The following is a 16,586-nucleotide window of genomic DNA, read 5'->3' on the forward strand; positions in this document are numbered from 1 at the left end:
ACTCATTTTTACCCTTATAAATGCTCTCTCATTTGTTTAGATGATAATCATGTCAACAAACCTCAATCAAAAGGACCATTTCCCAGGGCTAATAAGAATTAAATGCAGTAGAATATCCTGTGTATTCAGCTATCACTTTGGATGAAAATATCTTGTGAAATTTAAACACAGATGATACTCGGAGAAATAGGTTGTGCTGGTGGGTTCCCTCCTCCCCTTCTTGTTGTTGCGGTGATTATTATATATTAAAGCATTTGCACTTTCCTAGACATTTCATGAAGCATTTTGTTTTCTTAATCTTTGCAAGAAACATGACAACATTTAAATTTCTTTGCAATTAGATTTGACTTAATTATGACCATTGTTTAATACCACCTTGTTTTACCTGCTTTGGGTCACAAATAGCCACCAAACTCATCATTTCATAAAGACTTGTTTTTCTACCTGATGTTCGCTATGTTCAGAATGTTAATAGCTACTACAGCGGAATATGAATAGGCTTGGTGCAGCCACTTGAAATATAGAAAAATGGCCCAGACATTAAAAAAGATAAAAGGGAAAAGGGCAGTAATGAATTTAGAGGAAAATGAACATTAATGGCACTAACATTACTCATGTTCCACATAACAAATTATTGGAAGTCTGTCAAGCACACCAAATTACCTACTCATCTGCTGTTGTGGGGCCCTTTGGAACTATCCAAAACCAGCAAAAGCAAGACAATTTGAGCTAATTTTACTATTTATGACAATAGAACAGACCATTAAGATAAATTAATGTCATTATCAAGTTTCTATGAAAATGACAAATACTGCTATTTCGAGCAGCTTTAGAAGCTGTTGACTATAATGAAATCTGCTCTAGAGGTACTAAAAAGAAACACTCCATGTAATTATTTTCTAGTAGCTTGTTTGTTTCCTTCCTATTCATTTGGCTTTCACCACAATTAGTTCTGTACACAATACGTGGCAACTAAATAGTCAACACTACGTGGCATTAGGACTAATTGGGCAATTAGGAGGCAGTTCCCATCCTTTTAAGTCCTAAAGAGAGTAGGGAGTAGACGTTCTCCAGGCAACAATAACAGTACCACACAGGCCAAGATTGTCCAAGTTTAAGGGAATACAAAGTAGAACGAGGAACAAAGTGCAAATCAAATGCTTCACCTAAAGCAACACACACATGAGGTGCTTTATTCAACAATCTAATTGATCACACACAGAGAGAAACACAGGGCACTGTGGCAAATATCTTTGCCAAAGCAAGTCTATCTTAAGATACCAGTACATTAGCTTTCGGGTTCTTCTTAGGTCACAAGGTATTTCAAAGATATCCAGCATCGAAAGCCGAGGTTCACACGGTGTCTCATGTGCTCTGCAAGTCATAATAGTCAGGGAAGTTGTGGTCACTGCCCTTTAAGAGACAAGTTCTTGAGCCAAAGGGAACGCAACACAACACACAGATTCACCCGTCCTAAGATCTGCACAGTCCAGCTGTGCTATCATCGCACCCTTTAGTTAATTCTAAAGCTTTCCAAAGCCACTAGTGCAATCTTTTTGTGCACACCTTGCAGGTTCACTGCAAAAATTGTCTGGCATCACCTCAGATCCATTATCTAGCTTCAAGCGCACCCACAACATCATTAGTAGCATTCCACACTTTTCCAACAGTGTACCTTCCTTCTCCAATTTTGGAGTTGCTTCTTTTCTCTCTGTTGTGCACATCTAGGCGAAATGAGCCTTTGTGGAGCGTGGCACCTAAGGCTGGGCATGCTCTAGACTTGCGAATGTGTCCACACCCTGTTTATTCTGTGCTGTGCTGCTATCTTTTGGGGGACTTTACACAAAACAAATGAAATACTGTGAAAATCCCTGAAATGAGAAGTAATTGACTAGAAATATTATCTTATAGAAATAAACTAAATAATAAAAATCAAAAAGTTTAAGGAAAAAATTAGAAAAACCTAGAATTGCACAAAGCCTTAATGGGATGCCGGCTACAAACCTTGTTTCACTGAACTATTCAGTTTCCTCAGAAGGAAATAGAAAAATTATAAACCAAAATTCAAAAAAGGGGGTTAAAACTCTAAAAAAATTCTGAAGTATTATAATCCTAGCTCAACCTAGGTGAAGGAAAGCGCAGTAATAAGGGATTAAGGACTCAAAGGTACAGTTTCCAATACTAAGTTTACAAAAAAGGTTTGAAAACCTAAATGGCAAGTTTTAGACACAGCCCAACTTAAAGAAAGCCAAACACAGTAATAAGAGTTGAAGACTCAGCTGTGAAAGTTCTAGTATTGCCTTTACACAAAGGTTTAAAAAACCTAGATGGCACATTTCAAAGAAAGGAATACAAGATAAGCTGTTTTAGATTTTAAACAAACTCATGAACAGGGCAGCCTCGTTTCTTAACATGATGTTTCCTACAGCTTCAAATTCACTATCTTGAAGTTTTTGCCTTAGCTCTGTTAGAAAATGATCTATTCCTGCTGCCTCTCTGTCAGGGATACAGCTTCACTTTCTTTCGGTTTCTGTACTTGTTTAATTTTACGCTGCCACCCATTCACTCAGAATGCTTTCAAAACGTCTTAGTAGCTGGTATAGTAAGATTAGGACAGAAAAACCAGAGGCAGGATGAACTTTAAAATGAAATTGTTGCCTTGATCAAGGGGATCTTATTATATATGGAAATGCTGATGTTTAAATTGGGGTCTTAATGGTGCTTGTCGACAGTTTCTGAAGACTCAAGAGACATTGTTGCTGACACCAGCCTCTAAATAACTTTTACCGCTAGCCAAATTCTGAAAACGAAGCAAGCTGACTGACCTTTTTCTTACCCTGTTTAACGAAGATTCAGACAACAGACTGGGAAGTAAGTTTAAAATACAATTTGCTTACAGTCTTGCATTGGTTCTCAGCTACAGCAGCAAGAAAAACAATGCAGGTAAAAGAAATATATTTCTAGTAAAAACAGTCTCAGACATGTGCCTGAGCCAGAGCAAGTGGAAGGTGTAGCTGCACCCATTGCTGGTCGAAGGAAGGGGGAGGGAAGGAACAGGAAATGCTTCTTTGATTCTTCCTGCTCAAGAGAGGAGAGGAAATGACATCACACAGAGCCCTCTCTACCAATTACATTTCTAAGGCCTATCAGCTCTGTGGTCATTAGCCCCTAAACTTATTAACTAGCAAGAATATGCATTGCTGGATTTTACTGCAATCTCCCACATATCCCTTTTGTTTCTCTGAATGCACGTTGGGCTTTTGCAAGGATTATATGTGCAGAATCTCTACAGGTATTTGGCATATTTTCAATGTCCTATCTCCAATGCAAATGGGGCATCAAAGCAATTTTAAATTCCTCAGGATGAGAATTGGCCTTGGTGCCTGTTAGATAGAGCTGGAGTGTCTTTTTCCACCTTCTCCAGCTTCCCTCTCCCCCAGGATTGTGGGGTTGTCAGGGTGGAATGTAGGGGCAGAGAGGTCCATGGCCCCATTTAGCAGAATAGTCATCAGGAAACCCAAATGCAAAAGCACTGCATTACCACATTTGGAAGCAGGATAATTCCCATTACCGACTAAATTTGCTATTGTCAACCTAGCGCCTTCCAGATGTGTTGCACTATAACTCCCATCAGCCTTAGCCAAAATTTTGGCCCCAAACACCTAGAGGGCACCAGGTCAGAAGACTAGTCTGGAACACAGTGGCTAGCACAACCTAGAGCATCTCTGAATCAAAGCTGCAGTCACTGCCTCAAGAGCAAGCCCATTTTGGAAGACCCTGTGCAATCTGCTGTAATGGATTCTCCACCACTGGAACCTGTTTCCCCCTCTTGGTTCCCATTCCCTGTGGCTTTCTAGCTGGCAGGCAAACTGCTTGCCTGGCACTGGTGCTCACCTCAGCTCTGGGTCCATATGCCAGCATAAAGCTCTGGGCTCACTGGTGCCAGCATGCTAATTATGCCAGCCCCAGCCCTGGCACAAATAAGCCAGGAGAGGGGCCAGCCTAATTCAGATACCAGTGCTGTTGGCAAGAGCCTGGTAGGCACTTCGCTCCAGTATTGACTATATGATTTTACAATGGCTTTAGTATGGCATGCTTTGCAGTAAAAGCAACGAGGCTGCTGGAGGCCTGCCTGGTGGAAACTGATGGCGCACGTAATGTGTGCGGGACGTGGCTAGGGCAGTGCAATGAAATCATCAAGCCAAGATTGCAAAAGCATTCCCCTCCAGAGATTGGGCCCATCACACAAGAGCCTAAATCTGATCATACTAACTAAGGAGTGATTAACACAGCTGGTCTCCATAAAAGAAACTCAGGATGTATTCACACATGAGGTTTGTTGCATTAGAACTGTAACCCTTCTGTTCTGATTTCTAACATCCCTTTCACACTGCAGTATGTCTTTTGGCCGCTTAGCTTTCCACTAAGTTTATACCAGCTGCACACAATTGAGGCTTAGTCTGCAATGTGAGCCCAGAGAACATGAGAATGTAATGCCGGAATCTTAACATGAGGTCCCCCATCCAATTGGAAACCAGACTAGGCCCTGCTTAGCTTTGCAAATGTGCTAGCAGTTTTATTGCTAGACCCCTAGGATGACTTTATCCCAAGATTAAGACAAGTGTGTGTGAAAACTGCTGGGTAAACCCGTCAAGATGCACTACTGCTGCTGTCAAAAGAGACCTGCTGAGTGCCACTGCTGGGCTGCCATGTTGCAACACCAGCAGTGGTAGTTCTGGCAGGGCTCTGGGGCACTAGAACCTGCCTGCATATTCTGCCTGTTGGTGTCAGGCCCAGTCATAAGATGCACAGGTCTGTTCACAAATTTCTTGCCTTGCCTTTGTGTGTGTGTGTGTGTGTGTGTGTGTGTGTGTGCATGTATAAGAGAAAGAAAATACATGTTTGTTTGTTTGTTTGTTTGTGCGTGCGTGTGGTCAAAAGCAGTGTACTTCTGAGTACACTGAATATAAAAGGTCCATCGGTCACAAGCAAAGATCCCAGATTTGATCTCCAGTATCTCTATGTGAGGCTGGGAGAGGCCCCTGCTTGAAACCTTAGAGAGCCACTGCCAATCTGTGTACCAAATAATGAGTTATACTGACTCAGTATAAGCGCAGCTTTCTATGTTCCTCTGACCACCAGATACCAACAATGGATGGCTATTGTTGTCATGCCCTGCTCTGCGAGCTTCTGGGGCTATCTGGCTAGCCCCAGCTAAGAGAAAGAACCCCATTTTATGTAATCTTCCATGGCAGAAATTTTGTTTTATGTCTTGTCCCTCACAACAATCATTCTGTGACTGGTGCCCACAGCAGCTCCACAAAATTCTGAAAGATTGGCGAGACCTGCTTCCAATATAAGTGTATTCCCTTCGCCCCTTCCCAGACTTAAGAATTTGGAAATTCATTATTTAGATCAGGTATGGGGGATTTTTTGACCCTCCAGATGTTGCTGAACTATAATTTCCATTGGCCAGGAATGGTGGAAGTTGTAGTTCAGCAACATCTGGAGGGCCAAAAAATTTCCCTACCTGATTTATCAAGTGAGCCAAACCCAGACATTAGTGTGGAAATATCCAAGGCTCACTGGCCAACCAGAGTTGGAGAAAAACCCGCTTACAGACCCAAATATGAAAAATGGGACATCTGCCTTTCCCTTTTTTACTTACTATAGTAATAATCTGCAGCAGCAGCAGTTCCTGGAGTATGTAAGCCCAGCCAGCGCTCCTCTGATCAGTTCAGCCAGTGTTAAAGTTAATGAAAGCCAATTAGTATGTGAAAGCTCTATCAAACATTTCAGAGCATTTTATTAGTACTATTAGTCAGAGGCTTTCTGTGTCAGGGGATTTGGCTTTTTTTTTCTTAATTAAACCTTTATGAGAGAATATCAAATTTGATGATCCATGTGGTAATTTATTATAAAATAAAGAGACTGCGGTCCAAGCTGAGCTCTGGGTGCCTAAGTGAGTCCTATGACACAGGGGCCGCAGCCTCTTACACCAGGCCTGAATTTAGCCCCACAGGTTGGCAACGGTTTTAATTTATTCATTAATCTGGGGAAAGCCTGCATGTTTTTTCTGTGACGCACAAGTACAGCTCTTGTGTTGACTAAAAAACAAAGAAATGCTGAAACAGGGCAACAATACCCTTACTTCAATAATTTTACGATGTGGTTTCTGCTGGGTATTTGTTTCTGTTTATTAAAAAGAGGACAAGATGGAGAAGAGTGAGAGCCCCCTCTCAGGAAGTAGCAGGAACCCAGCACCTCTGCAAGGTGGGAGCCCCACCTGTTCAGCCCCACTGGTTGCTCCTGGCAATGGACCATCTAGTCCTGCATCCTTGTTCTCACAGTGACCAACCAGGTGCTGAAGACTGACCCTCTGTAAGGGGTTAACAAGGAGGGTGCAAATAGGTGTCATAAATCCTTGCGCAATGTGCAGTACATGTGTCCTAACCCTAATTCAGCCACCCAAACTTGGTCTGAATCTTTCAACCAACTGCGCTCTCCTGAAATGCCTGTCCATTGAAACCGATGGGAGCGACAGTAAAAGTTATTTGATATTTATAAGCTGCTAGACTCAAAAATTATTCAGCTCCCAGAAATCCTGGCTTGAAATCCAGATTGAGATTTATAACAGAGCATGCTCTTGTGTGTCTGTCCCTGCCTATGTACTTTTATTAAAAGATCTGTTATTTTATAAAGTATATAAAACAAGACAATTATATAATATAACAGATTAAAATTAAAAGATGAAAAACTATTCCTGCAATTGCAGGGGTTGGTGTGGATGACCTTCAGAGTCCCTTCCATCTCTTCAGTTCTATGATTCTATGAAAACCATAACATGGGCACATAGAGAATCAGTACAGTTACCAATACATATTGGCTAAGTAACAAACTCCAAGTCATGAAAGACAAAAGCTAGAATAAAAGTTGTCTATTCCCCAAAGACCAGAAGCCTTTCTTATAGGTATTAGGGACAGGTGTGCCAAAGAAGATGCCCAAACTATTTATGTATGTGACAACAGCATCTAGAATAGTACTTGTATAGAAATAGAAAGAAGGTTCCAACAAAGGAGAAGGAGTGGCTTTTGAAAGTCATGGACTATGGCAGAAATGGCAAAGCTGACAGCGAAATTAAGAGATCAGAATGACGAACGTTTAAGAGAAGAATGGAGGCCTTTCGTGGACTATTTAAAAGAATATTACAGTCAAATGAAATCATGGGCAGGATTCGAGATAAAAGCCGCGGACGAAAAACGACAAAGTAATCGTAATAGAGGGGGGAAAATTAACAGATAAAAATATAATGCAGTAGAAAATGTTTGAGTAAAAACACTGTAGAAATGAGGTTGGGAAGTCAACTTACAAACCAATGTATTTAATTCGAAGGTTATTGTGAAAATGGAAAAAAAAAAATTTTAAATCTACCTACCTACGAAGGGAAAGGGCTCATTGCTTTAGCACTGAATGCCTATTTTGCCTGTGGAAGGTGACAGATACAACCCCGAGATTCTCTAGTTTAGAACAATCTCTGGGAAGAGCTTTTGCTTGAGATGCTGGTGAGATGCAACCCATCAGGAAAGGCTGCATTGGGAACACGAACCAATGCTTTGACTCAGCATAAAGTGGCTCTATGGTGGCTCAGAAGGTGTGTTTTGGAAGCTTTGGCTGGCCATGGCTTCCCAGGACATGTGTATGCCCACAGGAACATAAACACATCCGTGTTCCATGCTGCTTCCAACATGGAAGTCTCTTTTGGGGCAAGAAATCCATGACCTGAGCTCTTGTCACTGCACAGGTAGGTGCTTCTCGTAACCCCCATCCAATTTGCTGAAAATACCTGGCTGTGGTGGACCTCTTGAAGGATACGAGGTTTTCACATTGTCTGGCAATGAATAATACATTGGGAAGCAAAGGCAGCCATTAGCTCTCTTCTAATCAGTATCATGTAGCATTTTACCAATTAACCACTTCTCTCAGACACTTACCATATGAAGTGGCTCTGGGCAGAACTCCCACCAGGATGGACTGGGCCATCTGCATTTAGAAAATTACCCATACATTTATTAAAGTGAAATTCACCCACTAATTAGTCCTGTCAGTCTTTCCTCCAAGGGTCCTCATTAGCACATTGAGCTAATTACTGCCACCAGAGGCATAAGTGTGTGGAAATGGAAAAGTGTGTGTATTGGGGGGGACGGGACTTTCAGAAAGCTGAACTCAAGATAAATGTTACAATTTCTTTCCTATCAATTGTAACCCAACAAATGGAGAAAACCCAAAATCCAATGGTAAAACTGAGTCAAGCTTTACCCTCCCACACTGCTGAAGTTAGAAAAAGAATAAAACTTCAGCAGTGTGGGAGGGCAGAACTTGACTTCGTCACTTGAAGCAATTAAGTCTACATGATTGTTATAACTTATATTTCTTTCTCCTTTTTTAATAGAAAAAGAATAAAATATCAGTTATAGCCATCATGTAGACTTAATTGCTTCAAGTGACAAAAAGCTGGATAGCAGTGTGCTGCTTGAATAACATGAAAAGTTCAAAAATCTGATTGGGTGTGCTCCCGAGCCCTCGGGCAAGTCTAAAGTAGACCTTTGGGTCCAGCTATTATGTATGCCTTTATTTTATTTTATTTTATTTTATTTTTACTAGAGGCTGCTTTCAGATAAATATGATCATGGCAGTTCACAGTTTAAAATAATGGCTTACAGTTTAATAGATAAGGAATAAAAGGAAGAGGGGAAAACAAACATATTTGGAAACCAACTCAAGATTGTCTCACCCGATATATAAACAATGGATCACTGTGCTTTGCCAGGGGTGGGGTCTCCTAAAGATAGGATTTCATCAGAAAGCCTGTTCCATACATGTAGAAATAGGGCTTTTAGTGTGGCAGAACCTGCCCCTTGGAACTGCCTTCCATTACAAATCAGACAGGCGTGGTTTCTATTATCTTTTCAGCACCTGTTGAAGGCCTTTCTTTCCCAAGATGCCTTTTAAGAGGAGGTTTTTATCCCAGTCAGCAACTGTCTTGGATTTGAAATTGCTTTTATGTATGAAATTGGTGTTTTTTTTAGTTTTTATATTTTATTGAAATTTTTCCAAATATAAAGAAGTAAAATGATACAAAAAAAGGGGGGGGAGAGAAAACACACAACTGCGTAAAGGGGGGACAATATATGAACATATACAAAAAATAAATAAATACCCTAACCCATACATTCTTTAATTGCTTTTATATATGAAATTGTTTAATATATGTTTCCAGTGTTGATCGTGTATTTTGTTGTTGTTTGTCACTTCAAGATGCCTCATAGGAAGTGATTCATGAATGGAATGGAGCAATAAACATATAAATAAAACACTTTCAGAATGTCAGGCTCAACATCAGCACATGCCATCCATCATAGTGGTTGAGTCAGAGAACCGCCATTTTAATATACCACAATACCCGCCCCCCAAAATGTAGTCACATTCATTGGGGCGCTGTGGGAAATAAAGAAGGCCACCCTCAGTAGGAGACTAGGTAAACCTACAAGGTAGCTACTGTTGGTTTTTCAAACCTACAGCCCATTTGGAGTATTGTACTGTTCAATGATAAAGTTACAGAATATATTGGTGGAATAGCCACCATGAGAAAAGGTTGCAGAAAGGGGGGGGGGGCAAATGGAAGTTAGTCCTCACCAGGTCCACTGACAGAACCTGACTTTCCTACCTCTCCTTCAGGTACACCCCCATAAAAACCAGGGCTTTTTTTTCAGCTGGAACTTAAGTTCCAGCCCCTCTCAGGTGGGCACCATTGCCATTCTTAAGAGAACAAGGGAGGCATTCATGGTGAATTATTTTTCTAGAAAAATAGCACTGAGTAAAACTGTATATGCTTCTCTCTTCTAAGTGCCAACTCTGCAGCAGAACCACAGTGCCTTTCAAAAGATTTCAGCACAACAGTACAGGCTGTGGTTGTGTCACTCCCTGCCTTCATCCTCCCAAAATTTCCTGTCCATTTTCATGACTCCACCCATTCTCCTCCGCTGCCCTTTATGCTTGGATTCCCTACTGGGTACTGCTGCTCTGCAATCCTTCAAATCTCACCTCAGAGCAAGTAAAGCAGCAGGCAAACTAACAACACGTCATATTTCTTGGGCCTTTTTTTTATGCCAGGCTTTTAAATCTGCTTCTCTCAATCAGTTTAGCTGGAAACTTTTTCATCTCAGCATGTTGCATTGGCTAGGGTGAAAAATGCCCCATATATAGTCTGTTGGACATTTGGGGAATATTTTGGGTGCTTTTTGTGTAGCGGGGGAACTCTAGACCAGTGTTTCCCAAATTTAGGTCTCCAGCTGTTTTCAGACTACAATTACCATCATCCCTGACTGCTGGTCTTGCTAGTTGTCGTCCAAAAAACAGCTGGAGACCCGCGTTTCGGAAACCCCACTCTAGATTGTAGGTGCCTGAAATTTGGGGACAGGTGAAAATATCCTTGAAAGACTATGTTCTGGGTCGGAATGGGGGGCAAGGGCCACACTGCCTTCTGGGTCACCTTCAGGGAGCTGCCAACCAGCAGATGGGGCCAGAAGCAAAAGTGGGTGGTCAAATGTTTACTTTTGTACATGTTTACTTCTCAATTCTCCAGCCAAGTAAGCAAAAGGGCCAAGGGCCCATTCCAGCCAGGAAAAAGCACTACACAGGGCTGCAAAGCTGGGCTTGTGAGAGGTATGGCCTGGGGGGAGGGTGGGGAAGGAGTGGGACATGGAGAGAGTCTCAAGTGCGAGGTAGAGAGGCTCAGAGGGCTGCATTTGGTTCTCTACGGGAGAATATTTACAGGACCGCCTCTCCTGGTATGCCCTACAAAGGACCTTAAAGTCCATGCATAACCATAGTTTAGAGGTCCCAGGCCCTAAGGAAGTCAGACTATCCTACACCAGGACCAGGGCCTTTTCAGTGATGGCTCCGACCTGGTGGAATGCTCTGTCCCATGAGACTAGGGCCCTGCAGCATTTAACCTCCTTCCGTTGGGCCTGTAAGACAGAGCTATTCCGCCTGGCCTTTAATTTGAATTCAGCCTGATCATTTATTTCCCTTCTCTTCTCTTCCCTCCCCATCCCTTTTTATGAAGATCACCCACTCTGAGACCCCACAGCTAATTCTCCCCCTGGCTACCTTGCTGGCCCAAGTAGGACCAATTCAGCCAGCTAGCCCCGGGGATTATCTGATTGATTTTTGATTCTTGCATTTTATCGTTATTCATGTTTTTATACCGTATTTTATGCTGTTTTTATAATTAAGTGTTCTAAAGCGTTTTAAATTTGTTGTTAGCCGCCCTGAGCCCGGTTTTTGAACCGGGAAGGGTGGGGTATAAATAAAAGTTATTATTACTATTACTATTATTATTACCACCACTGTTCTCAATTTGCTCCTCATGTGTTAGTTCTACAATGAAAAGTGCAGTTTGGATGGGTTTTAATCCCACTGGCTGGGATTAAAGTTTCTTTGCGTCACTGACCAGGTCTCAGGTCTGCGTCATGTGCACAGCTTTCAGAGTAACATGTTTAAAGGAAGGGGGCATAAAGACAAGCGTCCCATGTGAGATGCCCCAACACCTAGGCCCAATTCTGTGTGTTCCCCCTGCTTTCTTTCTCTATAGACAAGATGCGACAGCTTGATTATAACTGGGCATGCTCATTGCGAGCCGAATACCCATTTCTGACACAGCCACATTATACCGCATATTTCATTTGTGTAACCACTCTCATGCTCGTAATTACTTGATGCCTTCGGAACCGCAACAGTAGCACCGTTAAATGTAGGACAGAAATTAGAAAATGCCGTTCTGTCTCTCTAACAGACTCTTCCCCGAGTTTTATGGCTGGTACGGAAAAGGTCTGTTGTTTGGGGGCAGCCACACTGGGATATGCACTTCAGGAAAGGCTATGGCCGTGATCATTATATGCAAATTTGCCACAGCATTTATCCCACTCTTCATTAACATAATATCATCTGGTACCTAAGGCAGCTATTACCTGATCCTGGACATTTCTCATAATAGATGTGTGAGAGCAAGGAGGGAGGGGGCGAGAGGAGTTTGTTAGAAAATGTAACAGGCATTCCCCCTTCCCCTTTCTAAATAAATGAGCCAAATACACCCAGGTGTATCCTGATCCAATGTGATAGAGTGTTGGATGGACATGGGAGACCTGGGCTTGAATCACCACCAAGCCATGAAGCTCACTGGATGACTCTGGGCCAGTTAACTCTCTCGCAGCCTAGCCTACCTCATAGGGGTGTTGTGAAGATAAAATGGAATTGTTGTTGTTTAGTCATTTAGTCGTGTCTGACTCTTTGTGACCCCATGGACCAGAGCACGCCAGGCACTCCTGTCTTACACTGCCTCCCACAGTTTGGTCATATTCATGTTCGTAGCTTCAAGAACAATGTCCAACCATCTCGTCCTCTGTCGTCCCCTTCTCCTTGTGCCCTCAATCTTTCCCAACATCAGGATCTTTTCCAGGGAGTCTTCTCTTCTCATGAGGTGGCCAAAGTATTGGAGCCTCAGCTTCACGATCCGTCCTTCCAGTGAGCATTCAGGGCTGATTTCCTTCAGAATGGAGAGGTTTGATCTTCTTGCAGTCCATGGGACTCTCAAGAGTCTCCTCCAACACCATAATTCAAAAGCATCAATTCTTCGGCGATCAGCCTTCTTTATGGTCCAGCTCTCACTTCCATACATCACTACCTCCCTCTTATACATCAGCTTGAACCCCTGGAGGGCATGTGAGACACAAGCCCATGTATTTTGTAGTCAACAGGTTTACACCAGGGAGTAACATCGTGTTGATATGTACAGAGGCAGAATTAGTTCCAGGTGGGTCTCGGGAAAGGTACCTTACAGTAAGTGCATCAGTTCTCTTTGCCTGGAGGAGGAGACCACATTCCCCAGCACCAACTTTGACCCTGTTGGATGCCCCATGCAGTGTGAAAATGGCTGAGCTGTTAGGCTTTCGCCAGTTAAGGCATGCCTTACAGATGCCCTGCAAGAGTAAGTCTTCTCTCCCTAACCGGTCAGAGTTCTTTCAGAGTGTCAACAAACATGTAGATAGAAGTGATTTGCCTATAGAGTGTATACTTGCTGTCAAAAGGCTTTTGACAAAGTACCTCACTAAAGTCTTCTGAGTAAGCTTATCAATCATGGAATAAGATGAGAGGTCCCCTTATGGATCAGTAACTCATGGGAATAAATGGAAAGTTCTCCCAATGCAGGGGTGTCGAAAGTAGCTCCAAGGATTTGCTCTAACTGATCCTCCAAGGTTCAGTACTGGAACATGCACTTTTAAAATTGTTCCTAAATGGTTTAGAGTGAGCAGTAATGTAGTCAGGTTTGATGATACCAAATTGTTCAGGGTGAATAAAACAAAAAGAGATAGTGAAGAGCTCTCCAAAGGACCTCTCCAAATTGAGTGAATGGGCAGTAAAATGGCAAATGTAATGTAAACCTGTGATACACATTGGTGCAGAAAATCTTAATTTCACATATGCGCTTATGGGGTCTGAACTGGCAGTGACAGACAAAACCTTAGAGTAGATAACGACCATGAGGCATCATGAGGAAAGGAGTTGAAAACAAACCTGTCAATATCAGAATGTTATTATACACACCTATGGTGCAGCCACACTTGGAATACTTGGTTTGATTATGGTCACCTCGTCTCAAAAAGGTTATTGTGGGATTGGAAAAGGTTCCAAAAGGGGATACCAAAATGATAAATGGGATGCAGCAACTTCCCCATGAGGAAAAGTTGCAGTATTTGGGACTTTTCAGTTCAGCAAAAGGGTGAGCAAGAGGAGACTTTGTAGAGGTGTATAAAATTATGTAATATGTGGAGAAAGTGGACACAGACATTTTCCCCTCCCTCTCTCATAAACCCTAACACTTGTGGACATCCAGGGAAGCTCAGTATTGTGAGTTTTAGATGACTAATAATAATAGTTTATTATTTATACCTCACCTATCTGGCTGGGTTTTCCCAGTCACCCTGGGCAGCTCCCAACAGTATATTAAAAACATGATAAAACATCAAACATTAAAAACTTCTCTAAACAGGACCGCCTTCTTAGTTCAAAAATTGAACTTTTCCACACAGCGTATAGTTCAACTATGGAATTCACTGAGGAAACAATGGAAGGAGTGATGGCAACCAATTTGGATGACCTTAAAAGAGGATTAGACAAATTTATAGGGGATAATGCTATCCATGGTGAGTAGTCACGATGGCTACAATGTTCTTCATCCATTGTCGGAGGCAGTGTGTCTCTGAAGGCCAGCTGGAGGGAGCCACAGGTAAGGAAAGGGATGCTGCTGCACTCAGGTTTGGATGCTGGACTAGATGGGTCACTGGCTTGAGCCAGCAGGCTCTTATTCAGTCCTAATTCCCCACTGGTTCCTGTTCTTAGGCAAACATCATCAGGGGGGGATGCTTTTAATTGGGATCAAGCTAGGGAAGGAAGGGTTAAACCTCATGGTGCACTGTGGCCTCCATGGCACACTCCCTAATTACGCATCTCGGGTTGTCTGAGGTGGAGGGTGCTGTTGTTAAAGTGGCAAGGGAAAGGCATTCTAGGCATGGCTTTGATTAAATAATATTTCTTCATATAAAGATGCGGAGTGGGGTGGTGGTAAAATGGGATGCCCAATGCAGGAGGAGTGGGGTGGTACGTCAGCACCACAAATTGTTACTCTAACCTGCAAAAGTTTTTCTTATGTTTTATTTTAGGTATTTACTATTACATTTATATCCCACCGTTCCTCCAAGGAGCTCCAGGGTTTCCTCCTCCTCCTTTTGCCCTCACGAAAACCATGATATAATGGGAGTGTGTGAGGCCCAAAATCACCTGGTGAGCTTCATGGCTGGGTAGGGACCTGAACCCTTGTTTCTCAGGTCCTAGTCCAGCCCTCTAACCTCTACACAACACTGGCTCTAATGCTCTAAAATCAAAGGATTTTACTTTAATAACTCCTTTTAAAACAACGTGTTAAACTGTACTTTCAAGAAAAGCCTACCCAGAATTTTTACATTTTGGAAAGACAAAAGGAGCCAGTTGAGGAATATTCGGGTGGCATGTTTTGTAGCACTACAACCTCTCAGCTACATGTGCTTTGTTTCTATGCTAAGTAGCTCCCCACAAAATAAACCACCAACAGGAATCTCATATAGATTAGGGTTACCAGATGTCCCTGGTTCCCGGGGACAGTCCCCGGATTTGCAAATCTGCCTCCGGGCAAATTCCATCCCCAGAATGTCCCCCAATTTGCAAATCTGTCCCTGGGAACGTGGCAGCGGCAGCCTCAGCAGCCCGGAGCCAGCCTGGTAGTGCAGTTGGCTCTGGCTGGCTTCAGGAGCTGCTCGCTGCCGCCCCCACTGCCGAAGGGGAACCGGGGACATCCAGTGGTACAGATCTCCTGCCCCCTTCTCCCCTTTGTTTTGACAGATCGGGGGAGTCTCAGGAGTCTCAGGCGTTGCCCAGTTTTTTTAAAAAAAAAAAACCTCTGCGCATTTATGTTTCACAGGGTGCAAAAGAAGGGCTTTGCACCTTGCCTGGCAGAGAAACTGCGCTCCTTGCGCCCCTCCTGGGCAACGGCCACCCGCCCATGACTCCCGAGCCTCCCCCAATCTGTCAAAACAAAGGGGGAAGGGGGCAGGAGATTGGGGAACGCTTGGGAGTCACGGACAGGTGGCGCTCCGTTGCCCAGTTTTTAAAAAACTCTGCGCATTTATGTTTCACAGGGTGCGAAAGAAGGGCTTTGCACCTTTATACAATATGCATATGTGCTTGGGCCCAGGGTCTTTTGCCTCACCATCCCCACCACTACTAACTCCTATTGCTGCTCAGCTTCAAAAAAAAAAGTCTCCCCAGATTCACTGAAAAAAATCTGGTAACCATAATATAGATGATTTCACTGAGCTCCCTCTCCGTGGAGAGTGGGATATGCATGTGGAGAGACCCCCCTACACAAAGACCAGGCTGTTAAAATGCGGCCCATAGAACAGCCTGCCGCCGGCAGCTCCCTCTTCTGCCAATAATGTGTCCGTCTTCTTAACATCTACAAATTAATTTTGACTTAGCCAAGCAGGGGACCTACTTTCAACCCTCAATTTCAAAATCATGGAAGCTTTATAAAGTCGTTTTCCACCTGCATCTCTTTCTGAGCATTCCAGCCCCTTTATCCTGCATAAAGGATGCTGGTCGGCGGGTGGGGAGTTGGGGGGGAGCCAGCATATAAAAACTTTGTTAAGCTGTCACTATCAATAGACATTCAGGGGAGGAAAATGATTGACAAAGAAGAAACAAATTGCATCTTCAAATAAGTTTCCTTCAAACTCCTTGTTAAAAGCTATAACCTCTGATGTTAACTAAATTTAACCCGTTCTGACCCTCGGAATGCCCCCTTAACCTTGCCTTTCTCCGGCTTCCTGTGGAATGCTGAAGAAAACTGGTCCAGTCGCTTGGAAAGCGTTCGCTGCTCCACACAAAGGATCAGTCTAGTTGTTAGTCTGTCAGGAGGTAGAGAATAGACGGAGAGG

At 43.0% G+C, this 16,586-nt stretch overlaps 1 long non-coding RNA gene across 1 annotated transcript in view; it reads right to left on the reverse strand.

Annotated features, from left to right (window-relative positions):
• Positions 1–16,586, reverse strand: part of LOC310843965 — a 350,168-nt gene that overhangs the window by 331,796 nt on the left and 1,786 nt on the right. Inside the window, exon 2 of the long non-coding RNA XR_014563833.1 lies at positions 16,457–16,556. This is a non-coding gene — a long non-coding RNA (uncharacterized lncRNA). The remainder of the gene's footprint in view (positions 1–16,456; positions 16,557–16,586) is intronic.

The sequence above is a fragment of the Podarcis gaigeae genome, assembly GCF_964106915.1.
Source record: "Podarcis gaigeae genome assembly, chromosome: 4".
NCBI classification, from domain to species: domain Eukaryota; kingdom Metazoa; phylum Chordata; class Lepidosauria; order Squamata; family Lacertidae; genus Podarcis; species Podarcis gaigeae.